Genomic DNA, 27,982 nt, shown 5'->3' on the forward strand with positions numbered 1-27,982 from the left:
ATCAGCTCTATATTGCTTATCCTCCAGTGTCTCAAAACAGTTTTCTAGCTGTTTATGGCAGGACAGCAAGTGCCAGTTCCTTCTGTGAACTGGAGCTTGGCACTTGCCATCAGCCTCTACATGGATTAAATCATGAGCCACTGCAGCTGCCGACCCACAGCATCCCCTGATCAGAGCTCAGGGTGAACATCAGGAGTGAGGGTCTCTGTGCTCTGGGAAAACTGGAAGAACAGGTCTTCAGATAGTCAGATATTTTTAGGAGGACACTTTATGTGCCCAATTCCCACATCTCCTCATACCTAGAAAAACGCTGAAATCCTTCCTGGTGATGTCTGCTCCTTGTGACTGGTAGTGACCTTCAGGAGATGAGCAACAAACTTTTGTAAAATGTGTGCCTGGCTGCTGCACCTCCCTCCCCTTTATCATACCTGGATTTCCCCCCTTTCCTCTTTGGGTGACATTTCAGAGCTCTCTGAAGCCTGGGCTCTCTCTCGTTAAGGATAAAACAAAGAATGTCATGGTCATCTGTGCATGCAGTCGCCTGCCAGGGTGAGAGCAGGTGAGTCCTGCAGGCTGTGAAGACTCAGGCTACTGGCCCTGAGAGCAGAGGTGCCTATCAAAGGAATGATTTCAGGGAGCCCAGGCCTCTTTTGTTCCTGCCTCCTGCCCTTTGTTGCAAAATCCCCTGTATATCCTAGCTCCTCCCTCACCATCTGGGAGAGGCTTCTTAGGGCTACCTGAGATGCTGTCTCCTGGGCTGAAGTCCTAATTTTGCCCCAAAGAAAACTTAACTCTCAACTTTCAGGTTGTGCATTTTTTTAAAGTCGACAGTTATGGCGACCACACAAGGGACTCCGAGAAAACTTCTCTCCTTCCCCTGAACTCTACATGGAAATGGAGCCTGGGTACCAGCAAAGGCCCCTTGTCCTGTCCTTCTCCTTGGAGAGTCCAGACAAATCTGGGGTAGTCTCTCCTGGATCTCAGATCACCTGTAGTATTGGTTGATGATCCTAAGTTTTATTTGGCAGTGTGTAACAGGTACCTGCCCCACCCCCCACCCCAGTTGAAAGAGACTGAGGGGGCCCTGGCTGAAATATACCAGGGGGACTACCCTCTCAGCAGGAAGAGTTGGGGGGGTGCTGAAAAATTCCAGGGTCTGGGTGAAAAATACCAGGGAATACACAAATTTTGCCCCAAATAAAAGCTCTCAACTTTCAGGTTATGTATTTAAGTCGACACCTCCATGGCCTTCCCTGAGTTCCAAGGGGCAGGTTCAGGCAGCTGCTGATCAGGGAAGGGAAGAGATACAAAGACAAGGGAGGAACAGTCAAGAACAACAGTGCAGGCTTGGGGCAGGATCCTGGTTCCCCCTCAAGGGGTACACATAATACTATAGGCATCTTATACACCTAAGAGAAAAGTTACCTTCCTTGTGCTTCTTTGGAAGTGAATAGCTTAGAAATGAGTACTTTAATGTTGAACAGCTTGGAGCCCTTCCTTGTGCTTCTCCCTTATTTGATAGCACTCTAAACACAATCACCTGTGAGCTAAAGCTTAGGCTCCCTGAGCACAATTGTGTGTGGGTCAAAGATTATAGACACCTGAGGTTTTCCAGAACCCTTCCTGGTTTGTTCTGGTGTCGGATCAACATGCCCTCTTGGCAGGGATTGTTATTCTAGGAACATTTAAGATGCCGTCACGGAGAAGACCACCACCAGGAGCAGGCTGAGATCTCCTGACACCAGCTTCGCTGACTAAGATTCCCTGAAAGAAAGAAGAATGTGTGTTTGCCCCAACCCTGACCCTTATCTGAGATGCTGTTTTTTCTCCTTTTAGGCTCTGAAACTCCCCTCGGTTCTTCCCCAAAGGAGGGCACAGTCTTGAAGGCATTAGCCTGCTGTGGCTGCCTTGTCTGGCGAAGCAGTAAAGCTGTTTTTTTCTCCTTCACCCCAATCTTTGTCTCTGAGTTTCTATTTGGCACCGAGTTTTAGCAACAAATTTAGGGGGCTTATCCGGGATCGACTTGTGGGCAGCTGGCCCTGTGGGGCCCGTAGGCTTGATAGGACATTTTGGGTTTCTCTCCATGCCAGTCTCCTTTGGGAGAATGGAGGGTTGGAAGATGCCTCCAGAGGGATCCCTGCCATAGGACCGTGCCCTAGTCATACCCGGCCTGCCATCTCCGTGGTGGGAGCTCCAGGATAGGAGCAGAAGACAGGAGACAGACCATCCTAGCAGCTGCCGAGGCCATATTCGTCTTAAGTTGCTCTCTCCTTTCTGCCCACATTGCCCCGAACCTCCTACTCGGAGATATTATTTTGGGGAAGGAAAAAAGTAACATCTGGGACATCGAGCCACCTCTGCCAGTGTCTAGGTAAGTCCCGCATGCATGCCAAGGCCTCTTGGATCTGGTCCTTTTGAGAATTCCAGGCTCTTGCCAGGAAGTCTATTTGTAAAGGCGCCGCTCAAACTCAGGTCCTGGGTTTAGTGGGACTTGGAAGCCAGTTTGAGCTGTGGCTTCCTTTGGCAGGTGAGGATTCCGGTTTTGCTTTCAGTTTTGTGAAGAAGCGTTTAATTCCACTCAAAATGGGAAGTGCTTCTCCGGTTCCATCTGATAATACCCTAGGAAAGACTTCGACAAACTGGTTGACTTATCACTACAAGCCCATGACTAAGAAAAACGTGATATTTTATTACAAGACTCTGTGGCCACAATAGTTTTAGACTCCAGAGAAAATTGGTTTAGGGGAAACACTGGAAAATTCCAAAACTGGTTCTTTTTGCATATACAATAAGAGCAAGCTCTATAAAACATCTTTTCAGAAATCTGACTCTAAGGAAACAAGTCCTTTTAGGAGAATTTGCTTTTTTCTCCCTGTGCCTCAGGATCTATTTATCTCATCTAGAGCAGCCCTAGCACTGACTGAACTGGTGAATACGGTTGTAATTTTTATGGTTTTGATCTGAAATAGTATTGGCTTTAATCTGTGTTTTCCAGGTATAAAGAAATTCTTCCCTTCATCTAATTTTGACTTAGAGCAATTTGAGAAATGATGCCTTTGTAAGCAGAATTGAAACATTTCTCTTTGCATTCTTCCTGATCTTTCCAGAGATTGGAAACTCTTAGGTTCCCATCAGCCTTATCACATAAATTAGAAAGGCCACCTCATGTGTGGACTGCAGGAATCACAAGGTATTTTGGGGACTTAAACATGGAGGAATTCACTTAAATATGAAAATTGAAATCTTTAATAAGCCTCTGGTGTGACGGGCCTAGCCCTGAGAGGCCTTTAAAAGCTCAGTCTGAGATTCTTTAGAAAAGTTCTAGCAAAGCCAGTTTTTAGAAAAGCCTGTGTAATCCATTATATGTATCATCAGGCCAAGTATATTGAGATCAGTCTTAATTTGTAAATAAGTCTTAGATTGGTTATATTTAATACAAATGAGAGTAATTTTAGAAGGAGGTGTTTCAGTGGATACCTATTAATCTAATTCTGTTAATTGAGGTCTGTATTCACTAAGACTCACTTCCCAGATAGTTCTTTGCTATTATGTTACATTGTAGCAAAGTTTAATTGAGCTTCTAAAGGACATTCTAAGCTTGTTTCTAAAGCTTATCTCAGTCATTTATCTCTGGATGAAGATCAGATGCCCCAGGACCTGCAACTGGTGGATTATGCATGATGGAAGAGACATTACTTATACAACTATTTCCAAGCCAGGTGGAAAGGCCCTCACCAGGTACTCTTAACTAGCTCACGGGCAGCAAAACTAAAGAGAATTGATGCTTGAATTCCTATTTTCCACTTTAAAAAGGGCCCCTGCACTGGACTGGTCCATAGAGAGGACTGCTGACCTCAAAACCATCTTAAAACAGTGCTCACGTGGAGGAGAAACTACACCAGGATGAGAGATGACGACATCAGGAGTAGACAGTAGATGCTGGACCTGAGTAGTAGGATTCATAGTGTTTTCTTGCCTTCTTGGACTTTTGCATATGAATCAAATGTTTTCCTATCATGAACATGATCCTATGCCACTTTGAAAAAAACAATCCAGTTGTTGGGCTTGTGGCCAATTACCTGTGTCTAGTACTTCTGTGTTACCTTGGTGGATTTCTCCCCTCCAAGCTCTGATTGGATAGCCCTTTGGAAATTTATTTTATTACTATATGGGATTTTGTCACCTGGCCAATTAATAATACCTGCTCTGACCCTGACCATAAATATGAATTTTCTTTTAGGGTCACTCAAACTCCGAACGGTGAGCTAAGTCCAGTCAAAAACTGTAACCTCCTGTTTATTAGAAGGGAACCTTCCACAGTTGTGGGATGGATTTTTGCAGTTAACACCAGGTTATGGTCATTTAAGTTGAAAGCCTCCTCTATGTTGGGGACAATTAAATCACACTAAGGATGATCAGCCTAGTAACATTAGGAAATCAGGCTGGGTGCCTTATGAACAATGCCTAGGTATTATTACCCTTAGATATAGTGATTGGTATGAAGTAGACTGGGTCAGAGGGTCAGAGATTCACTGGATCACACCTAATGGAATTCAGTGGATTTAGGGTACCAATTTATGGCCTTGGTTTCCACCAGGATGGATAAGAAGATGTACTCTAGGATTCCCTTGGACTCAAGTTTAGGTACATAACTAGATGACCCAATTGGTTTATCATTGGTATGAGGCTGATGGTTCAAGAGATTTATATTTCACTGGTATGACCATTTAGCAACTATTTTTGTGCCTTTATTAGGATTGGAGAGTATAATCAACCCTATTGAAGCCTTAATGTAATTCACTCAACAGACTTTAAATGATGGTAACCAGGCTATTAGCCTCCTGAAATCTGAGGGCTCTATGATGTTTTAAGTGACCCACAACCTAGTCTTGACAACCTCTTCAAAAACAGGTTTGGCATAGGAAGCTCTTGGCTTAAATATGTCCTGGAGTTCCCGTCGTGACTCAGTGGTTAACGAATCCGACTAAGAACCATGAGGTCGCGAGTTCAATCCCTGGCCTTGCTCAGTGGCTTAAGGATCTGGCACTGCCATGAGCTGTGGATCCCACATTTCTGTGGGATAGGCCGGCGGCTACAGCTCAGATTGGACCCCTAGCCTGGGAACCACCTTATGCTGCGGAAGCGGCCCAAGAAATGGCAAAAAAAAAAAAAAAAAAAAAGACACAAAAAAATTTCCTTACAATGCTATTAATTACTACTAGTTACATTGTTTATATTTTACCCATTTTATAAGATTGTTTCTTTTCTTTTCAGCTTTTTAAAGTTGCAACCATGGCATATGGCGGTTCCCAGGCTATGGGTCTCATCAGAGCTGCAGCTGCCAGCCTACATCACAGCCATAGCAACGCTAGATCCACGCCACATGTGCAACCTACACCACAGCTCATGGCAATGATGGATCCTTAACCCTCTGAGTGAGGCCAGGGATTGAACCCGCAACTCATGGTTTCTAGTCAGATTCATTTCCAATGCCCCACGACAGGAACTCCTAAGACTATTTGTTGTATTACCAAATGTGTGTATGGGCTGCCAACAAAAATAATGATGGCTTAGGTGACCTGAAGCAATTGATCAAATATATAGGTCTTCACCAGATCAATGATTGTAGTAGTGTAACTCTAGATATGGGAAGATGCAACAAGAGGGATATTTTCCAAACCATACCAGACTAGTAAGACAGGTGGTTCAGAGACTTTTGGCCACTGTTAATAGGGTCTAGTCCAGTAATAACACATCAAGTGGCCACAACGAAATCTTTACCAGACTTGGGAATGAGCCTTCCATGGGATGAAATGCCTCCCCAAACTGTGCTCGAATTTGTGACCATGGGGGAGCTCTGTGAGCTGGAGACTGGCACTTGCCATCTGCCTCCACCCGGACTGAATCATGAGCCACTGCAGCTGCTGACCCTCAACACCCCTGAAAGGAGCTCAGGGAGGAGATCAGGAGTGAGGCACTCTGTGCTCTGGCAAACTGATAGAACAGGTCTTCAGTTAGATTTTTCAGGAGAAGATCTTATGAGCCCAATTCTTGCATTTCCTCACATCTGGAAAAGCACTGAAATCATTAACAGTGATAGCTGCCTTGACCATTAAGGAAAAATAATAGGAGTTCCTGCTGTGGCACAGTAGGTTAATGTTGCAGCTCGTCTCGTGGCTTTGCTGATTCAATCCCCAGCCCGGTGCAGTGGGTTAAGGATCTTGTGTTGCCACAGCTGTGGCAGTGGTTGCAGATAGGGCTTGGATTCAATTTTATCTCTGGCCCAGGAACTTCATGACTGAAAAGGTGGAAAAAAAAGAAATATTAAAAAAAATTAAAGGAAAAATACTATTAAAAGTCAAAATGGAGTAGCTATGGTTCATACATCCAAGGGGTCTAGGCATTATTAATGTGAACAAGGTGGCATTATGAACGTGATTTCAGACAGGTTCTTGTTTTGCTGGGAACCTGAGTTTTCTGAGCTGTGTCAGATTTGGGATGCCGTCTGGCAGCAGGTAGCTGCAACCTTATGGTTTCAAGATATGCTCTTGTAACTATTAAATTTTTAGACAATGAAATTGCTTTAGATCAGATATTAGCAGAAAAAAATAGGAGATAAATAATGGCCAATAGCTCCTGTTATGTGTATACTGAAACAACATCAGAAGTTAAAACCTACTTAGATAAAAGTAGACAACTAGCTACCTGGTCTCCCAAAAGTGCCAGTTCCAGACTGGGTTTCAGGCTAATTCTCCTGAATTCCTCAGGAAATGAGATTTTGCTATTAAAGTTCCAGTTGTCACTCCTACTTCTAACCGGGTCTGTGGCACCAACATGGTCAAGGGATTGAGATCTTAACCATCCATACAAGACCCAGACTTGGAACTCAGGAATATTTCTAACTTGGTGCCATTCCCCAAATTGAGGTGGGACTATGCCCATTTCAGCAGGAAGCAGCCAGAGCAGTTGTCACCCCGCTGCCTGGAAGACTTGGGGAAGATAAAACCAAAGTGGGGATTTCAAACCAAGTCCCTCTAAATTGAGTTCCTCTGTTGAAGTAATGATTGACATCTCTATTCAAAATGATTATTCCCTTTCTTGCCCAACACCTATTCTTCCCAAGATTGAGAAGTGTCAAAGAAAAGAGAGGACTGTAAGCAAGCAGTGCCCTGTGGAGCTCCTAGGAACAAATGACTTTCTGTGTCCTGCATTTTTTGTATTTTAGGAAATGGGCCTCATTCAGCCTCCATGGCCTTCCCTGAGTTCCAAGGGGCAGGTTCAGGCAGCTGCTGATCAGGGAAGGGAAGAGATACAAAGACAAGGGAGGAACAGTCAAGAACAATAGTGCAGGCTTGGGGCAGGATCCTGGTTCCCCCTCAAGGGTACACATAATACTATAGGCACCTTCTATACCTAAGAGAAAAGTTACCTTCCTTGTGCTTCTTTGGGAAGTGAATAACTTAGAAATGAGTACTTTAATGTTGAACAGCTTGGAGCCCTTCCTTGTGCTTCTCCCTTGTTTGATAGCACTCTAAACACAATCACCTGTGAGCTAAAGCTTAGGCTCCCTGAGCACAATTGTGTGTGGGTCAAAGATTATAGACACCTGATGTTTTCCAGGACCCTTCCTGGTTTGTTCTGGTGTCTGATCAACATGCCGTCTTTGCAGGGATTGTTATTCTAGGAACATTTAAGATGCCATCACGGAGAAGACCACCACCAGGAGCAGGCTGAGATCTCCTGACACCAGCTTCGCTGACTAAGATTCCCTGAAAGAAAGAAGAATGTGTGTTTGCCCCAACCCGACCTTTATCTGAGATGCTGTTTTTTCTCCTTTTAGGCTCTGAAACTCCCCGTGGTTCTTCCCCAAAGGAGGGCACAGTCTTGAAGGCATTAGCCTGCTGTGGCTGCCTTGTCTGGCGAAGCAGTAAAGCTGTTTTTTTCTCCTTCACCCCAAACTTTGTCTCTGAGTTTCTGTTCGGCACTGGTGGACAGAGGCTGAGTTTCAGCAACACTTAAACCCTAATGTTATTTAAAAGATTTTATATTAGAGTGGATGCTCCATAATTTAATCTCTTCCCTGTTGTTAGATATGTAGGTTTCTTCCAATTTTGCACTATTAGGAATAATCAGAAAATACTTCTTTATGTGATTTTTCTCCTTATTGTGGAATATTTTATTAGGGTATAATTTCATTAGTTGAAGATAAAAGTATGTAAAGGTGTGAATTTTTTTATTGCTTTTGATTCATAATGCTTAATTGCTTTCAAAAAGGGCTAGAAAATTTACTAATGCTCTTAGCAGTTGATAACATCCTTACTAGTTTTGAGTAATATTTTAAATCATCCTCTGTATTTAGCAGAAAAAATGTACCATGCAATTTCAAAGGGACTCAACATTGCCCACTCTATGCTGGTATCTATTTCCTGCTTCACAATATCTAGAAAGCAAATACTGATGCCAAGTGGATCAGAAATATTCTAAAGACACTTTCCCTGAAACACTGCTGTTAGTTTGTGACTTCTGAAGGCAGCCTGACTAAAACATAAGGATTCAACCATATACTTTCTAGTTAAACTGAGATTCTTTTTGGATCACTTTGTGACGGGAGAGGTTAAGAGAATCATCAGTGGAGATAGTGTGGAGGCAGTGGAATCAATGTGCAATTAATGTGCTTATCTTTTTAATTTTAGGTAACAGCACTTCTGGTCTTCAGAATAACATCTTCAGGGAAAGCATATGGAATTCAATCTGTTGTGTGAATATTTTCAGTTAGAGAAGGTACAGTATGTATATATAAATGAATGTACAGACTGCTGATGGTTTATTTTGGTTCTATAGCAGCCTTGGAAATAGAACTGAGTTTTATATATAGCATCTCCCAGCATCAGGGTAGCCCTAAGCTCTTTATGGAGCAGTGATTTTGGTTCTGTCTAAATAAGGCTGATCCTTATAGTCAAAGATTTTGAAAAATCAGATAATAAACCACATCATTTGTCTATGCAGTATCATGTAAATGGTTTGATTTGGGGCTCCCAAAACTGCACAGCTATTTTGGCTTTATGGATGCATCTTTTGCAACACCCAATGCCCTGTAAAAGGAGGAAGGCTGTCAAGGATGTCCTAGAAGATTTCCTTGCTAGGGGTGGGAGTGCTCCTCTTGGACAACAGTCATGGGATCATCATGGTACCGGCAATTTCAAGATGCTGCCCAGTTAAACAAGGATAGCTCTGTCTCAAAAGGAGCTACTCTAGCCTGTCCATGGGGGGTGGGGTGGGGGAGTAGTTACAGTGGGAAGTAATTGGAACAGTAATTATTGTTGATGTTTTTTGGCCTGTTTACTGAATCACCTGGTAGGTAAATGTATGTTTGTGACTTTTTCTTTCTTCTGTTCAGGAGTAAATTTAATAAGCATGTTTACCAAGAGTACTGTTTTATAGCCTGAATCACACCTTTTGGTCTGTGTTGTGATAGTAATAGCCATGTCTTGAATTGGTACAGATATTCAGACTTTGCAAAAATCACTTAGACTTCACTGGATCATTCACATAATAACATCTCAGCTATGCATTGTATCTTGTCAGTTCTCCTTCTTAATTATATCTTAGTTCCCCACTTTCCCCTTCTGTCCTTCTAGCTGAATTGTATCATTCTGGCTCACACAACTTGAGTTGCCTCCAAGCTGGTCTTCCTGCTTAATACACTCCTGAGGCTGCCACATCCTCTTCTCCGTAGAACAGCCTGAGGAAGCTTTCGCCATCAAAACTCATGACATGTCTCTGCCCCTGCTTAAACTCCTTTATTGTTTTCAGAGTGCTGATAAGAATCCTAAATGCCTTGCGGTGGAACAGAGGCCCTGCATGATCTGGCTTCTTTCAACCGCTCCAACCCACGCTGCTGTCCTCTCCAGCCCCTCCAGCCTCCTGCATGTTCCTCAAGCACTACCCCAAGCTGCCTCCCCTGAGGACCTTCGCACCTGCTGATGTGTCTACCTGAAAGCCTCTTCCTGTGGCTGAAGTCTTCTCATCTTTGGGGCTGTAGCTCAAATATTCCACCTCTAAGCATCCTTCACCCCAGCTGGGGAGTCACTGAGAATGTGAGACTCTGATGAGGATCCAAAGTGATGGAAGCATGAAACACTGGAAGAAGCCTCATTCTTCTGGCTCCTCGTGCACCACTTCTGCCGTAACTGATGCCAATCTGTGAGTTAACATCCATCTCTCTGCCACCAACTAGGGAGCTCCTAGATTATAGGGATACTGTCTTCTGGTTTTTGTTTCATTTGCATTATTTTGACTGTGATGTTTAGGAAAATGGGAAAGACATTGCTGATGTTAAGTAATTCCCGTCGTTGAGGTCGATTCTGGCAGGCGGGACTGTGACTCTGATTGCTGACAGGAATGCATGCTTCCTGGCCCTCGTGATGCCAGGCACCACTGGATTCTGTTTCAAAAGGGAGAGAGTCCCCTTTTCTAGTGACAGTGCTCCTCTTGCTACATAGTTATTTGAAAGACCCTGGAGACTTCTATTTGAAAAATGATCAGAAAACATGGAGCTCCCATTGTGGCTCAGCCTTTTAAAGACCTGATGTTGTATCTCTGAGGATGAGGATTTGATTTGATTCTTGACGTCACTCAGTGGGTTAAGGATCCAGCATTGCCTCAAACCTTGGCATAGGTTGCAGATGCAGCTTGGATCCAGTGTTGCTGTGGCTGTGGCATAGGCCTCATCTACAGCTCCAATTCAATTCCTAATGTGGGAACTTCTGTATACTACAGGTGTAGCCATAAAAAGAAAGGAAAAAAAAAAAAAAAAAACAGAAAATACCTCATCATGAATTCTTTGATTTAAAATGTAACTCTATTTTAGGACCAGTTTCTACCCTTAAGTAGTAGTTCCTCTAAACTAGGAATAGTTTAGAATACCCAGATCCCTTTTCTTCTGGAATATTTTTCTCATCCAGACATTGTTTTGCAAATACAGTGTTTATATCCATTTATGACTCACTCTCACCTTTTTAACCTTAGAGGCTCCCCTCTGTCTGTTGGCCTCCTCTGAGTTACTCATCCAGGTCTTGAGCATATTGAACACATATGGTGGGTGTCACCTTGGACAGGCAAAAACCAAGAGAGGGTCATTAAAGAAAGAAACAAACATTACTTTTCCTAACCATTAAGAAGTGATATGCATTTGCATTTCTGATAGTTTCATGCATGCAGCTTTATTTTAGAATAGTTGAATAAAACTATTTAGCTTCATAGCCTCATAGATGAATTAAATCTCCTTGGCTATGTTTCCACCAAGCTCACTGAGCCTCTATTTCACCACCTCCAGTAGCAGGAACTGACTCTCTCCTAGGGAGTTAATTGTCAGAAAGTTAAGGTGAGTTTAAATTTTTGGCTACTAACTTGATCAACAAGGAATATAGCTTTTATTCAGGTAATCAATGAAACACCCAAGAGCCAAGAACAGAACAGTGGTCAACTTCTAGAGAACGCTAGAACCATTAATCAACACTGGCTGTGCCCTAAAATCTGGTCATAATACATGATGAGACTATTGGAAGATCAAGGTGCTCTATATATTCTATTAACATTCCTGGGTCTGCCTCTCTAATCTAGAGAACCTTGGTGACCTCATGTTGCCTTCTGACATGCTGGTAGTAGGCATTGTTATTAAGTAAGCTCAGCCCAAGGCAGGGATTTGACAAAGATTTATATAGATTAAAACCCCTTCTCCCTTCACGAATATCTCAGAATCCTTTAGAAGTTCATCTATATCTCATCTCCATCATAATACATACCATAATAATCTGTGGGAAAGCCTGATAATTTCATTTCATTACAAATTGAAAGATGTTCATCTCTGCATGTGTCACTTGGTAATGATAGTGTCCTTCCTTTCCTGGGGCTTTTGGCACTTAAAGGATGCATAGTCCTTGCCCAATAGCACACGAGAAAAACCAAGTGAACCCAAAGTTCCCAATGTCTTCCTCCACTCAGGATGTTATATTTATGTGCCAATATTTAGTATTCATCAGCAAAACAAATCCTGCAGGGGGATAAGTTTGTATCTTCGATTTGGAAAAGTTAAAGGATCCCAGCTGTACCAAGTTTCTAAAAGAAGGAATGTAAATTCTCACTGGCTCCAGTCGTAGATGGGGAAGTGGAGGATTATAGAGTTCTGAAAACAGCATGGGCTAGGGAAACAGGGCGAGGACAATTATAGACCAAGATGGGTTGGCTGTGACCTTAAGTTGGGTAAACATAGCTCATCTCAGTTCTGTTGGATGTATCCCCCCATTTTCGCATCCTACAATAATGTGTACATTTGTTTGTATCCATATCAAAAAGGAAATGAGGTTAGCCTGGCATGACTTACTTGTTCGAACTGAACCCATGCTGGCTGCTAATGATTGCTTGCTTTTTTAAATGCTCCCAAGCCATCTGTTTAATAATCTCTTTTAGAATTTTGGCTGAGAAGAATCTCAATGCTAGTGAAGTGGAAGATCCCCAGGCAAAGATCAGGAGACTCAGGTTCTAGTCTGGGCTCTGTCATTAACTAGCGGAATGTTGCCGGGCCAACACATTTCTCTGTCTCATCCTGTTTCATCTCTAAAATGAGTGGGTCAGAATAGGTGATCCCTATGGCTGCTTCCAGAGATGAATCTAGGATTCCTTCATTACCGCAGTCTACAGTCCTTAGACTCGACTCTTTCCCTTGTTGAAAATAAGACATTAATCCTCATAGTCTTTGAGTATTTCTACTTTGTCCTGCCGTGTTTCTAACTTATTAACTCAGGAAAGTTGTTACAATTCAGTGGGTCTCATGTTACTTCACTTTAAAAATAAAGGTGTTTAAGTCAGATGACTTCTACATTTCTGAGTGCAAGTCTGGAAATACCTAGACGATACTGAGTATTGTTTCTGTGTTCACTTTCTGTGCATTCTTGAAGTAACTCAGTTCTGTGTGTTTGGCTCTGGAAAATGAAAAGACACTCATTAATTCAGGTTGGACAGAATGTTTAGACATTATCAGTCAAATAGTAGACTGATAATATTTAGAGTGGCCAGTTCTTTTTTCCTTGCCTTGGATTTTTAATTGTTAATTTCTAATACACACTGTTTTTTTTTATTTTTATTTTTTAAATTTTTTAAAGTTTTATTGAAGTGTAGTGGATTTACAATGTTATGATAATTTCTGCTGTACAGCAAAGTGGCATGTGCACACATCCCTTCTCTTTCAGATTCATTGCCCATGTAGATTGTCACAGAATATTGGGTAGAGTTCTCTGTGTTATACAGCAGGTCCCCGTTGGCCATATACCTCAGGGTGCCTGTGACAATTCCAAACTCCCAGTCCATCCCTCCCCAACTTGTCCTCTTTGGTAACCATAAATTTTTTTCAAAATCTGTGGGTCTATTTCTGTTCTGCAAATAAGTTCATTTGTATCCTTTTTTAAGATCATATAACATGTAAGTGATATCATAAGACGTTTGTCTTGCACCATCTAATTTCACCTAGTATGATAATCTCTAGGTCCAACCAGATTGCTGCAAATGGTATTGTTTCATTCGTTTTCATGGCTGAGTAATACTCCGTTGTGTGTGGTGTGTGTGTGTATCACATCTTCTTTATCCATTCTTCTGTTAATGGACATTTAGGTTGCTTCCATGTCTTGACTATTGTGAATAGTGCTGGGGTGCATGTTTCTTTTTGAACTATGGTTTTTGCTGGATAGATGCCCTTGAGTGGGATTGCTGGGTCATGGGGTAGTTCTGTATTTCTCCATACTGTTTTGACAACCTCCAGGAGACCTCCCCTTCCAATGCCCTGACTCCACAGTGAGCCACAGCCACCTCCTGCTTTCCTAGGAGACCCTCTAAGATCCACAGGGTAAGTCTGACCCAGATTCATAGAGTCCCTGCTTTGCCCTGGGACCCAGTGCACATGAAACCCTGTGTGTACCTTCTAAGAGTAGAGTCTCTTTTTCCCCCAGTCCTGTGGAGCTCCTGCACACAAGCCTTACTGGCTTCAATGCTAAACACTCTGGGGGCTGCACCTCTCTATGCCTGACCCCCAGGCTGGGGAACCTGACATGGGGTTCAGAACTCTCAATGCTGGGAGATAGTTATTTTCCAGTCTCTGGGTCGCCCACAGGCGGTTATGGGAAAGTACCTCTCCTATCATCATCTTGATGTGGCTTCTTTATCGTTGGGTGTAGGATATCTTTTTTGGTAGTTTCCAGTTTATTTCGTTGATGGTCGTTCAGCAGTTAGTTGTAATTTTGGTGTTTTTGTGAGAAGACGAGTGTAAGTCCTTCTACTCTGCCATCTTTTCTCTCCCTCTGAGAGTTATCTTGCACTGAATTTTTAAGACTCCTCCCTCTGTTTTTCCCTTTGAACAGTACCATCTGCTGCTTGGTTCCTTTGCACTGACTAAGGCCAGCATGCTCATCTAGGAGAATGCTCCAAACAGTCTAAGGGTATGAGGAGAGGAATCTCAGAAGCTGCTTCTGTTTCTTTATTTTAATGGATGCTTGGGTTGTAGAGCTATTTTATTCCAGTCTGATGGTGTTGCATGACTCAGTGTAGATGATTCCCACAGGAAGGTCTGATTTTTGTTCTTTGACTCAACACTAAAAATAGAGACCTCAACTCATTCTGGACTCAGCTGTCATGTGCCATCAAAACCTGGGCATGGTTGCTTGTAGCTTTGAAAAAATCACTGCATTCTTTGGGTTAAAATAAGAAACAAACAAATATACAGGTAGGAGCCTGAAATGTTGTTTCACCAGGTACTGTTTTTATTCTGGGTGAATTCTGCAGCTGCAGGTAGTTTTTCTTTCAAATTTATTTAAATGCAATTCTTTCCAAAGCTAAGTATAAGTAGATATGGCCAAGAAAAGAGATATTCTGACTCATCATGTAGTCTTGTTCAGTATGCCTTCTGAATAACAATGAATGCTGATGGACCTTGACTTTTAAGAGTCTCATTTTGGGGAGGACAAATCATCTGTTACCATTCTCACTTCAGGAGTAAAGCAGGTTGAGGCTGAATGAATACTGCCTCAAGTCACAGAACGAATGAGTCAGTGGACTAGAACTAGAACTAGGATTTATATTATTAGCCACGTCAAGTCTTTCTACTACTGGAACCCTATGCCCCCTCCCACCAACAAAAATACATCAAAATGTTAGGCAGAGTCTATCCTGGCTTCTTCATGAGTCCTGCCCTTGGGGCCATCACACACATTTGTTGTCTCTTGTCCTTAATGTTTGTGATGCAAAGTTGAGCCCCTCCTTTCTTAGTTCTCTGTAGCCTTCCCATAGTTATCTGTCCTGGCTAGACTGCTTCTTGTATAAACACCTCCTTTAACACTGGACACAGAGCTGGGTCCTGGGAGGAAAATAAAGTTTTCAGGTCAGAAAAAAAAGACTCTCCCAGACCCACTTTAAGGCTTGTTCTTATTATGCAGGTGGATTTCTATGTGCAACTCCAATTATTCATAGATTCATAGATCCACCCTTTAGCAGCAGAAAGAGAGAAAGGAGTTATTATACCTAAATCAAGTCCTTTGGTACCATGGTTGATAAAATTCTCAAACATTTCACTGGGAAAGATCTCCCAGTGTTTCTGAACCAATCTGTTACGTAATTGTCTGGCTAGGACATTCAGTCAAATTGCTGCAGGAACTGGTTTGACTCTGAGTTGGTAAATTCAGTCATGCAATTCATAGTAATGGTTAATTAAATGTTAACATATTCAAATTAGGTTTATATGCTCCCATAACTAATGTTCATCCCAAATCTCCCTTTGTTTAGTTCCAGCTTATGTTCTGGGAAGTTACTAGTAATGACACAAAGCCCTAATACAAAGCATGCTGTAGACATTTCATTAAGACTTAGACCAATCTGCCAAGACAAATAGGGAGCTGGTGTATTTCATTTCCTTTGAGCACTGGGTGGAGGAGGGCAGCCTTAGAGACTGTGCAGTTACATGCGTAGGAGCAGATTCATTCAAGAGCCATTATGTCCACAATATTCTGCTAATTAGTGTCAATACTCCCTCATCAGAGGTCATGAGTGTGACACTGAAAATGACCTTGGTGGACTCAGGACATTTTTCCAAATCCGTGCCTTCATTTTATGTACTTTGAGTCTGCTGGTTGTCAGTGTATCAGCTCCAAATCCCCCGTTCTTTGCCCTGCTTTGTGCTACTGGAGATGGACCCTGGACCAGTTCTCCTTTGACAGCTGGTGCAGTGATAGTCCTCAACATTAGAGAATATGGGAGAGACACTGCAAGAGGAAGAGGCTTCTCTTTTTCTTTCTGGGGTTGTATTTTTCTTGCTCTTACGGCCTGGCACGTGGCTTTCCTATAAGGGGGCACAGGAGAGCCAGAGGTTCACACCCTCCAGTGATTTCTGTTACTTCCTGTTGAGTTCCTTGGGCACTTTCCTGGTGGCCATTCCTGCCCTGTGGCGTCTCAGGAATCTAGAGATTCTCCACCATCCAGGGGGCTATAGGTGCACAAACATATCTGCCATGGGGAGGGTCTCAGCCATGGAGTAGGGTCTTTTCCATGTTTGTTCCTTCCTTGGGTACCCTCTCTGCACCTGGGAGGCAGAGCCTGCACACTGTATCTCCTACTTCTGTATTATTAAGAGTTTTCAGAGTTCTCATTGTGGCTCGGTGGGTTAAGAACCCGATATTGTCTCTTTGAGGATGTGGGTTCCATCCCTGGCCTCCGTCGGTGGGTTAAGGATCCAGTGTTGCTGCAAACTGCGGGCATAGTTTGCAGATGTGGCTCTGATCTGGTGTTGCTATGGCTGGGGCATAGGCCTGCAGCACCAATTCAGCCCTTAGCCTGGGGACTCCCATATGCTGCAGGTGTGGCCCTAAAAAGAAAAAAAAAAAAAAAAAAAAAAAAGACTTCTCTTTCCCCCTCTTAGAAGTCAATCCCTTGTTACTATCTAATAATTTTTATGTTAAATTTTCCCAGTTCAAGTAATCAATGTGGTTTCTGTTTTCTGACTGGACCCTGACTGCTACACAACTTCTTCAAGAATAGATCATCCTTTAGCCTCTGATACATTTGGCTTCAACTGTGGACTCCTGCTGCTGTTTGCAGGAATGATGTGACTTTGGAACTTGCTCTTTGGTGACACAGAAACCTCATAGTATATTGTGCTTTAAAATCCCTCCAGATGCCATGAGCTGCGTTAAACAGTTCTCCTAGGCACTTGTGATATTGCAACATCCACCTTTGTCGTGCCTTACCTCTACTTGTCCGGGAAAAGTGAGGTGTCATGTTCAAAAAGCCCAAATAATATAATCTGCCTTCAAGGTTGTGTGACCTGCAGAAGGAGAAAGTATTGACTGATTCTTCATTGTTGTTTGAAGAGAAAAATTGAAATGGTTCTTGGAAACATCTGTTGCCGCTTTGGCAAATACAGGCAAATGCAACCAAAGAACTGCTAGAAGATGTGTATGAGATGATGTAATCACCACCACTGCTATCATCATGGATGTACTGTGTGCCAGGAACATAACCCCTATTAATACATATTATTTTATTTACTTCTTACAGCAAAAAATAATGTAAGAGCTGCTAGTTCTTGTAGAAAAACAGGATGAAGGATACTTATATAAATATAAATATTTATAGTATATAATATGTATTATTATTATTACAGAGAGAGTGAGAGTGCTTTATTTTAAGGAATTGGCTCCTGTAATTGTGGAGGCTGGCAAGTGTGAAATTTAGGGCAGCCCAGCATGCTGGAAATTCGGGATAGATCTATGCTATAGCCTTGAGAAGGGGAAACCTTAGTTATTGCTCTCAAAGCCTTCAACTGACTGGCTAAGTCCAATTCATATTAGAAGAATAATCTCCTTTACTTAAAAGTCAACTGACTGTAAATATTAATTGCATCTACAAAATACCTTCACAGCAACAATTAGTGTTTGACCAAATAACTGGTTAACATGGCCTATCCAAGTTGAAATATAAAATTTAATTATCACTATCCACCCCTTGGCAACCATATATATCTACTCAAACCATATTTAACCTCCAAATAAAGACAGTGACAAAGTCATACTTCTTCCTGTCATGATATAACAATTCTGCATACAATCAAACATGTACTAACCATTTAGAGGAGACAAAGTGCTTGGTTGATCACTGTTTTCTTTGATATCCTATAACTTAAATATTATGACATGAAGGTAATATTATGACTGTGATGCATTTTACATGTGGCTGTCTAGTTTTCCCAGCACCACTTATTTAAGGGGCTGTCTTTTCTCCATTGTATATTCTTGCCTCCTTTGTCATAGATTAGTTGACCATAGGTGTGTGGGTTTGTTTCTGAGCTTTCTATATGCTCCATTGGTCTGTATTTCTGTTTTGTGTCATACTGTTTTGGCAACTATAGCTCTGTATTATAGCCTTAAGTCATGGAGCCTGATTCCTCCAGCTTCATTTTTCTTTCTCAGGATTTCTTTTGCCATTTGGGGTTTTGTGTTTCCATACAAATTTAATTTTTTTTTGTTCTGGTTCTGAGAAAAATTCCATTGGTAAATTGATAGGAATTGCGCTGAATCTGTAGATTGCCTTGGGTAATATCATTATTTTAGCAGTATTGATTCTTCCAATCTAAGAGCATGGTATATCTTTCCATCTGTTTGTGTCATCTTCGATTTCTTTGATAAGCATCTTATAGTTTTCAGAGTACAGGTCTTTTGTCTCTTTAGGTAGATTTATTCCTAGGTATTTTATTCTTTTTTACGTGATGGTAAATGGGATTGTTTCCTTAATTTCTCTTCCTAATTTTTTATTATTAGTATATAGAAATGCAGTTGATTTCTGCATATTAATTTTGTATCTTGCAAGTTATCAATTTCATTGATGAGCTCTAAGTTTTCTGGTAGGGTCTTTAGGATTTTCTATGTATAGTGTCATGTCATCTGCAAACTAATAGTTTTGCTTCTTTCTTTCCAATTTGGATTCCTTTTCTTTTTCTTCTCTGATTGACGTGGCTAGGACTTCCAAACCTATGTTGAATAAAAGTGGCTAGAGAGGACATCTTTGTCTTGTTCCTGATCTTAGCAAGAATTCTTTGCACTCTTCACCATTGAGAATGATGTATATGGCCTTTATTGTGTTGAAGTAGAGTCCCTCTATGGCCAGTTTCTGGAGGGTTTTTGTCAGAAATGGGTATTGGACTTTGTCAAAAACTTTTTCTTTCTCTGCATCTATTTTTATGATTGTATGATTTTTATTCATCAATTGTTAATGTGGTGTATCACACTGATTGATTTGCAGATAGTGAAAAAATCCTTGCATCCCTGGGAATATTCCCACTTGATCCTGGTGTAGGATCATTTTAATGTAGTGCTGGATTTTGTTTACTAGTATTTTGCTGAAGATTTTTGCATCTATGTTCAGCAGTGATAGTGGCCTGTAATTTTCTTTTTCTATGGTATCTTGTATGTGGTGTCTTTTTCTGGTTTTGGTATCTGGGTGCTGGTGGCCTCCTAGAATGAGTTTGGGAGTATTCCTTCCTCCACAACTTTTTGGAAGATTTTCAGGATAGGTGCAACCCTTCTCTGAATGTTTTTTAGTATTCACCTGTGAAGCCATCTGGCCCTGGACTTCTGTTTGTTGGAAGTTTTTTAATCATACTTTTGATTTCAGTACTTATTATTGATCCATTCATCTTTTCTATTTCTTCCTGGTTCAGTCTTGTTGGGTTATACCCTTGTAAGAATCTGGCAATTCCTTCTAGGTTGTCCATGTTATTGGCATATAGTGCATGTAGTAGTCTCTTATGATCCTTTGTATTCCTGTGATGTCTGTTGTAACTTCTTTTTCATTTCTCATTTTTTGATTTGCATCCTCTCCCTTTTTTCTTGATGAGTCTGGCTCCAAGGATTTATCAATTTTGTTGAAATTTTTAAAGAATCATCTGTTAGTATCATTGACCTTTTCTCCTGTTTTCGTCATTTCTATTTCATTTATCTCTGTTCTGATCTTTATGACTTCTTTCCTTCTAATAACTTCAGGTTTTGTTTGTTCCTCTTTCTCTAGTTGCTTTAGGTGTAAGGTTAGGTTTTTTATTTGAGATTTTCCTTGTTTCCCAAGGTAGGCTTGTATTGCTATAAAATTCTCTCCTAGAACTGCTTTTGCTGCGTCCCATAGGTTTTGGTTCATTTGTCTCTAGGTATTTTTAAATTTCCTCTTTATTTCTTCAGTGATTCGTTGATTGTTAGTAGAATATTGCTTAGTCTCCATGTGTTTGTCAGTTTTTTTCTTATCATTGATTTCCTTTCTTATAGCATTGTTGTTGGAAAAGATGCTTGATATGATTTCAACTTTCTTAAATTTACTGAGGCTTAATGTGTGGCCCAGAATGTGATCTATCCTACAGGATGTTCTGATGTTCTGTGTGCACTTGAGAAGAATGTGTATTCTGTTGCTTTTGGACGGAATATTCTATAAATATCTATTAGCAGATATCCATCTGGTCTAATGTATCATTTAAGGCCTGTGTTTCCTTGTTTATTTTCTGTCTGCACGATCTTTCTATTGCTTTAATTGGGGTGTTAAAGTCCCCCTCTATTATTTTGTTATTATCAAGTTCTCTCTCTTTTTTTTTAAGGGCCATACACATGACATGTGGAAGTTCCAGGCTAGGGGTAGAATTGGAGCTACAGCTGCTGGCCTATGCCACAGCCTCTGCAACCTACACCACAACTTATGGCAATGCCAGATCCCCAACCCACTGAGCAAGACCAGGGATCAAACCTGCATCCTCATGGATATTAGTCAAATTCATTTCTGCTGTGCCACAATGAGAACTCCTGTTGATTTCTTCTTTTAATGCTCTTAGCTATTCCCTTATATTGATGTGCTCTATAGTGGGTGCATATATATTTACAGTTGATACGTCTTCTTCTTCTTGGTTTGATCTTTTGAGCATTATGCAGTATTTTTTTTGACTTTTTGCCTTTTCTAGAGCCGCTCACATGGCATATGGAGGTTCCCAGGCTAGGGGTCCAATCAGAGCTGTAGCTGCCGGCCTACACCAGAGCCACAGCAATGCGGGATCCAAGCATATTATGCAGTATTCTTATCTGTATCCTTAACTGTCTATTTTAAAGTCCATTTTGTCTAACATGTGTATTGCTACTCCAGCTTTTTGATTTCCATTTGCATGGAATTACTTCTTCTATCCTCTCACTTTGAGTTTGTATGTGTCCCTGGAACTAAAGTGGTTCTCTTGTAGACAGCATATATATGGGTGTTATTTTTGTATCCATTCAGCCAGTCTGTGTATTTTGGTTGGAGCATTTAGTCCATTGACATTTAAGGTAATTATTTATATATATGTTCTTATTACCATTTTGTTTATTGTTTTGGATTTTTTTTGGTCTTTTTTCTTTTTCTTTTGTTCTCTTGTGGCTTGATTAGTGTCTTGTCTCTTGCTGTGTTTAGATTGCTTTTTCTTATTTGTGTGTGTCTATTATAGATTTTTAATTTGTGGTTACCATGAGATTTTGTTATAGGAGACTGTATATATATATAGGATTGTTTTAAGTTGCTGGTCTCTTAATTGAAAACACATTTCCAGTATCCTGCATTTGTACCCTCCTATTCTCATGACTGCCAGTTTTGGTATTATATTTGTGTGTGGATGATGTCCTACTTTTACTATATGTTTGCCTTTAACAGTGAGTCTTCTCATTTGTTGAAAAGCTGGTTTTTTGGTGCTGAATTCTCTTAGCTTGTGCTTGTCTGTAAAGATTTTGATTTCCCCTTTAAATCTGAATGAGAGCCTTGCTGTGTAGAGTATTCTTGATTGGAGTTTTTTCCTTTCATCACTTTAAGTGTATCATGCCACTCCCTTCTAGGCTGCAGAGTTTCTGCTGAAAAATCAGCTGATAACCTTATTGAGGTTCCCTTGGATGTTATTTGCTGCTTTTCCCTAGCTGTTTCAATATTTTCTCGTTGTCCTTAATTTTGGTCATTTTGATTAATATGTGTCTCTGGGTATTCCTCCTTGGTTTGATTCTATATGGCATTCACTGTGCTTCCTGGACTTGAGTGAGTAATTCCTTCCCCACATTAGGCAAGTTTTCATCTATTATCTCTTTAACATATTTTCTGTTGCCTTTTCTCTTTTCTCCTTTTGGCACCCCAATAATGCAGATATGATATGTTTAAAGTTGTCCCAAAGTTCTCTTAGACTGTGCTCATTTCTTTTTTATTCTGTTCCATGTCAGCGATTTACACCAGTCTGTCTTCCACCTTGTTTATTTGTTCTTCTTCCTCCTGTACTTGGCATTTGGTTCTGTCTAGTGAATTTTTAATTTCAGTTATTGTATTTGGCATCTCTCCTTGTTTAATCTTTAAATATTCTATTTCTCTATTCAAAATTTCTTGTAATTTATCAATCTTTGCCTGCATTTTTATCACCCCAACATCTCAGATTTATCTCTACCATCATTACTCTTAAGTCTTTTTGTGAAGGTTGATTATCTCTAGTTCACTTAGCTTTATTTCTGGGGTTTGTCTTGTTCCTTCATCTGGCTCACATTTCTCTGTCTTTTCATTTTGTGTAGCTTTTTGTGTGGTCTCCTTTTTGCAGGCTACAGGGTTGTAGCCTCTTTAGCTTCTGGTGTCTGCAGCCTTGTGGGTGAAGTTGATACAGGGGCTTGTGGCAGGCCTTTTGATGGGAGAGACTGGTGCCTGCCTACTAGTAGGTGTAGCTGAGTCTTGTCCCTCTGATGGGTGGGGCTTTGTCTCTGGATGTGATTAGAGGTGGCTCTGTGCCTAGGGGGAGTTTAGTTGTTTGTTAATGGGTTGGGCTGTATTTTCACCTTGTTTGTTATTTTACCTGTGGCTTCTCAGCCATAATTGGTAGGGCCAGATTTTTCCAAAATGGCAGACTCCAGGGAGCTAATGCCAACGATTATTCCTGGGACCTGTGCCTCCAATGTCCTTCCACCACAGTGAGGCACAGCCACCCCCTGCTTTTCCAGGATGCCCTCAGAGACCTGCAGGTAGATCTGACCCAGATTCTTATTGAATCCCTGCTTTACCCTGGGACCAAGCATACATGAAACCCATTGTGAGCCCTCTGAGATTGGAGCTTCTGTTTCCTCCAGTCCTGTGGCCCTCTTGTCCACTGGCCTTCAGCATGAAATGCTCTGGGAGCTTCTCCTCCCAATGCCAGACCCCCAGGCTTGGGAGCCTGATGTGAGCTTTGGAACTCTCAGTTCTGTGGGAGACCCTCTGTGATATAGTTATTTTCTAGTCTGTGAGTTACCCATCAGGCAGGTATGGGATTTCTTATATCGCAAAAGCACCCTTTCTTCTATATTGATGTCGCTTCTTCTTTGTCTTTGGGTATAGGATGTCTTTTCTGGTAGTTTCCAGTTGGTTGGTGGTTGTTCAATAGTTAGTTGTAATTTTGGTGTTTTTGTGAGAGATGAGCTTAGTCCTTCTACACCACCATCTTGTCTCTGAATCCCAAACCTTCATTCCTCAGGTGACTGGGCCATTAGTAATCCTACCTGAATTGAGTTATTGCAGTTTTTCATTGACTTTAATCACAGAGCATGGCTGTATTGCAAGATCCAAAGGGACCTTTTGTACTATAGACATATAACTCCTATCTTCACTCTGGAGTGGCTTCCCACAGGTATCAGGATTAACACTTCAGCCAGTACTATCATTCCTTTTTTTTCCTGTTAATTCAGAAATGGGAAGAGCTTAAAGTGGCCCAGTTGTAGTCTTTATTTTCAGTTAAATGGAATATACCATGATGGTAGATAAGATATTGTAATAAGTCTATGGAAGGTAGTTTTGGCAGATTTTGTGCAAGGAAGGCAAATCTGTATTCCCAAGAAAGGGTCTAATTCAGTAAGAGCAAAACACACTGCATCTTCCATAATGGAAGGGATCTGATACAATCAGCCTGTCACCAGGTAGCTAACTGATGACTCTGGGAAATCATGCAATACTGAAAACTCAGTGTTGGCCTCAAACTGGGCACACAGCAGTGCCTGTTGCCACATTGGCCTTAGTGAGTAGAAGTCCATGTTGCTGAGCCCAGGCCTGACCTCCCTTCTCGCCACCATAGCCACTTTTTTCACAAGCCCAATGGGAAATAGCAGGAGTGGCTGGGAGAGACACTGACTAGTATCAGAGAAGAGCCTCTTATCCAGTTGATAATGAAAATCCTTCTCTGCTGAAGTCATCCTTTAATCAGAATTCCCATGGGATAAAAACACATTGCCTTTTCTTTGCCTCTTCAAGGAAATCACTGCACATATCTATTCCCCAGACTTTGTTGTTACCAATATTCCAGTCATGTTACTTTCAAGTCTTTGACCATCCTGCTAAACAACACCCAGTTCATGAAGGGCTATTTAGGTCATATGGTAGCTTGGTGGACTATGGTTGAGCGTTCAGGCCCAGGAGCAAGCCAAAAGCTATTTCTTGAAAGGAGAGTAGCTGTCTGGAGAGGAGGGCAGGGTTTGCTCCAAGATCCCAAGGGCCTGAGCTGCAAATCTTCTAATGGGCCTGTCTGCTCCAAACAGCATTTTTATCTGCCACTTATAATTCAGGTACCACTGCATATGCTAGATCTATTGGTCCAAGGGGCAGAGCAGAACAGGTCTACACTGGAAAGCAGTGTAGACCTGTTGGAGAATCTTATCTTGTTATAGGCTCCATTTAAAACTGGAAGCTTTTCTAGTCACTCACCACATGGACTGGAGGAGAGCACTCAGATAAGTAATACATTGTCTCCCAAATCCAGAGACCCACTAGGAACTGTGCTCATTTTTTGGTTCTAGTAGGGACCAGATGGAACAATTTGTCCTTTGTCTAGAAAGGATCTCGCAACACGCTCCACACCACTGGACCCCCACAAATTTGAGAGGTGGAAGGCCCCTGAATTTTTTGTCAGATTTATTTCCCACCCTGTGACACATGAATCTGTTGCCAATGGTCTAGAGTAGTTGTTCCTTCTTGCCCAGGAGTTCCAATCAGCACATCATCAATGTGAAGGACCAGTGTGATGTCTTGTGGAAAAGACGTCTTGTGCAATCAAGTTGTTGCAGACTAAATTATAACGTATGGCTGGAGAATCGGTATACCCTGAAGTAGGACAGTGACACTATTTCTAGCCTTGCCTACTAAAAGAAAACTGCTTCCAGTCCTTTTTTCTAAAAAGTATGGAGAAAAAGCTTTTTTCCAGATCAATAGCTCAGTACCTGGGGATATGTTAGTTTACTCAAGCAAGAACACCACATTTGGAATAGCAGATGTGACTGGAGTCACCACCTGGTTAAGTTTATGATAATTCAGTGTCATTCTCCAAGAATTAGCTGTTTACTTCACAAGCTAAATAAGGGGATATGGTAGAAACCATCCCCCCGCATCCTTCAAGTCCTCGATAATGCCACTAATCTCTGCAATACTTCTAGGAATTCATACTGATTTTGGTTTACTCTGTTCCTATGAGGCAGTTCTAGCGGTTTCCACTTGGCCTTTCTTGTCATGTTCCACAGATTGGGGAAACAATGTGGAGATTCTGCTGGGTGCTGAGTATTTCTGTGTTAATTATGTATTTGGAACTGGGGAAATAACCTCTGTATGGGTGTGGTGACCCACTGTGAGATAAACTTGAGCTAAGACTCCACTGATCACCTGACCTCCATGAGCCCGTACTCTTTTGACCCACAGCATCAGTTCAGAACTAGTTTCCAGTCATCCTTGAAAAGTCTGATTATTCTCTTTTCACCAGTGCACAGTCACCCTGTAAAAGGAAGTAGGTGTCTTTGGGGAAAGCTGAAAGATTAACAGCAAAAATTTTGGTAGTGTGGTAAGACCCCTCTCCGGGGGACCTGGTCTCTTCTTCACTCAAGAGGTTCTGGGTCTGTAAACTAGCTCAGGGCTGGGAACTAACTCAAGAGCCATGAATCTGTTTTGGTCAAGTTAGACTTGTGTCATTTGACCTATAACTTTTCCACATATGCAGATCAAGTCAGAATTTAGGAGACTGCTGGTCTAGTTCTCTTCCAGAGAAACTGATCACCTGGCCAATGACATTGGACTCTGTGAGTCAGAATATTCTGATTGCTTCCCCAATGCTGCTATCCATTATGATAACCAATCCTACCTTGTACTTGGTGATTAAGTGCCACTAGTGGCCCTTTCCACCCTGGGATCCAGTTATCCCCATGACACTTAAGATCCCAGTTCAGTGACAGCTGTTCCCACTCTTGATTTCTGACCTATAGCGAAGAGAGACCACAGAATTCTTCAAGAAGGCTGAAGCTCCCTTCCAAAATTTATTTTCTGTAGTCATAGTGAAAGGTGTCCTCAGGCCCCTTGGTCATGGGGGTAAGCAGATCTTACATGACAAATCACTTCTAATGTTCTAATCTCCCTAAGGTTTTAGATATATTCTGCAGTAGGCCAAAGAAGTTCTGGCATTTCAACTTCATTTAATGTAAGCCACCTTTAGGTCTTTGTTTCAGCCAACCAAAAAGTCAGAGCCTTTTCTAACTCAAGTGATAACATGGAACCCAGAATCTTTGTTTAGAGGGTCCAATAACTTCAACCTGAACCGACTTTACCTTCCTTCCACCATTATTGTGTACAACTTTAATTTCAGTTCCCATATATTGTTCCTGGATTCCTGTCTGGATACATGGGGAAAATTATGTGGTCTTTTGAAGTGTGACATATCTCCTTGTGGATCACTCTTTGTACCTCTATCTTTGGGGCTTGCGGGAACTTGAGTCTAGTTATAGGTCCAGAAGCAAAGAGGAGAGGTGAGGGCATGTCTTGGGGAGAATCAGCCATGTTTTTCAGGGCAATCCTTCTGGGAGGCCATTAAAGTTTCAGCAGGCAAAGCAGGGTTAAGCTCCCCAAGTTGGGGTGGAAGGGCTGTTTCTATTGGTGAAGAAAACAGTGTCCCCTGGTTCATCAAAATCTATCCATATGTCCATTTCAATTTCCGGAATTCCATTCCTTCCCAATCAATGCCTTTACTTCTACCTTATAAAGTTGGAAATTTTAATTTGCATTTTAATTCAGCTGCTTACTGCAGAGATTCTGTGCATGGTTTTTATAAAGCTTAGCTCTGTGGCTAGAGGAGATAAGGATTTCCTTCAAGGCAGACATAGAATCTTTCAGGTGAGTTATAGGATGCTAGATGTGGGAATTTCAATCTATGAACTAATCCTTTTCTTTCCCCACATTGTCCATGGCAGTTAGGAGCAAGAAGCCAGTCTCCTGATAAGCATTAATTTGACCATACATTCTAAGGTATCCGATATATGGTCACCCAGAACCTTGCCTCTTTTAAGTATTTGATTAGGAATATTCAATGATGAGATTTTATACACTTATATTGCCACATTACACCATGGATTGTCAGGACTCTACCACTGTAAATAGTCACTAGTGCATTTAAATCTAATCAAATTAGAGAACTAATTCCAGGAACCTCAGAACCAATTCAGAAAAACCAATTCAGATTTTGTTCCTCTAGAGCCACTCTTAATTCCAAAATGTCTATCAGTCAGAGTTCTCCAGAGGAGTAGCAGAACTAATAGGATGGATGTATAAATGGATAGAGAAGGAGAGAGATTTATTCTGAGGAATTGGTTCACACAGCAGTGAAGGCTGGCAAGTCTGAAATCTGTAGGGCTGGGTCAAAGGCTGGAAACTCAGGCAGGATTTTTGTGTTATAGTCTTGAAGCAGAAATCTTTCTTCTGGAAACCTGTTTTTGTTCTTAAGACCTTAAACTGATTGAGGAGGCCCATGCACATTATCGAGGGTAATCCCCATTATTTAAAGTTAACTGATTGTAGATCATGATGGCATCTGCAAATACCTTCACAGCGATATATGTGGACTTGTATTTGACCAATAAACTGGAAATAGTAGCAG

The 27,982-nt window shown here is 41.5% G+C and overlaps 1 long non-coding RNA gene across 4 annotated transcripts in view; it reads left to right on the top strand.

Annotated features, from left to right (window-relative positions):
- The window catches only part of LOC106505166, a 62,574-nt gene continuing 36,155 nt past the window's right edge, over positions 1,564-27,982 (top strand). The window contains exons 1-4 of one of the 4 annotated variants that reach the window (XR_002336359.1): positions 1,564-2,371; positions 3,814-3,952; positions 8,694-8,781; positions 9,814-10,203. This is a non-coding gene — a long non-coding RNA (uncharacterized LOC106505166). Of the gene's footprint in view, positions 2,372-3,813; positions 3,953-7,840; positions 7,928-8,693; positions 8,782-9,813; positions 10,204-27,982 lie in introns of all 4 variants that reach the window. The other 3 variants (XR_002336357.1, XR_002336358.1, XR_001299307.2) reach the window with 3 other exon arrangements.

This window comes from Sus scrofa, chromosome 10, assembly GCF_000003025.6.
Source record: "Sus scrofa isolate TJ Tabasco breed Duroc chromosome 10, Sscrofa11.1, whole genome shotgun sequence".
Taxonomy (NCBI): Eukaryota; Metazoa; Chordata; class Mammalia; order Artiodactyla; family Suidae; genus Sus; species Sus scrofa.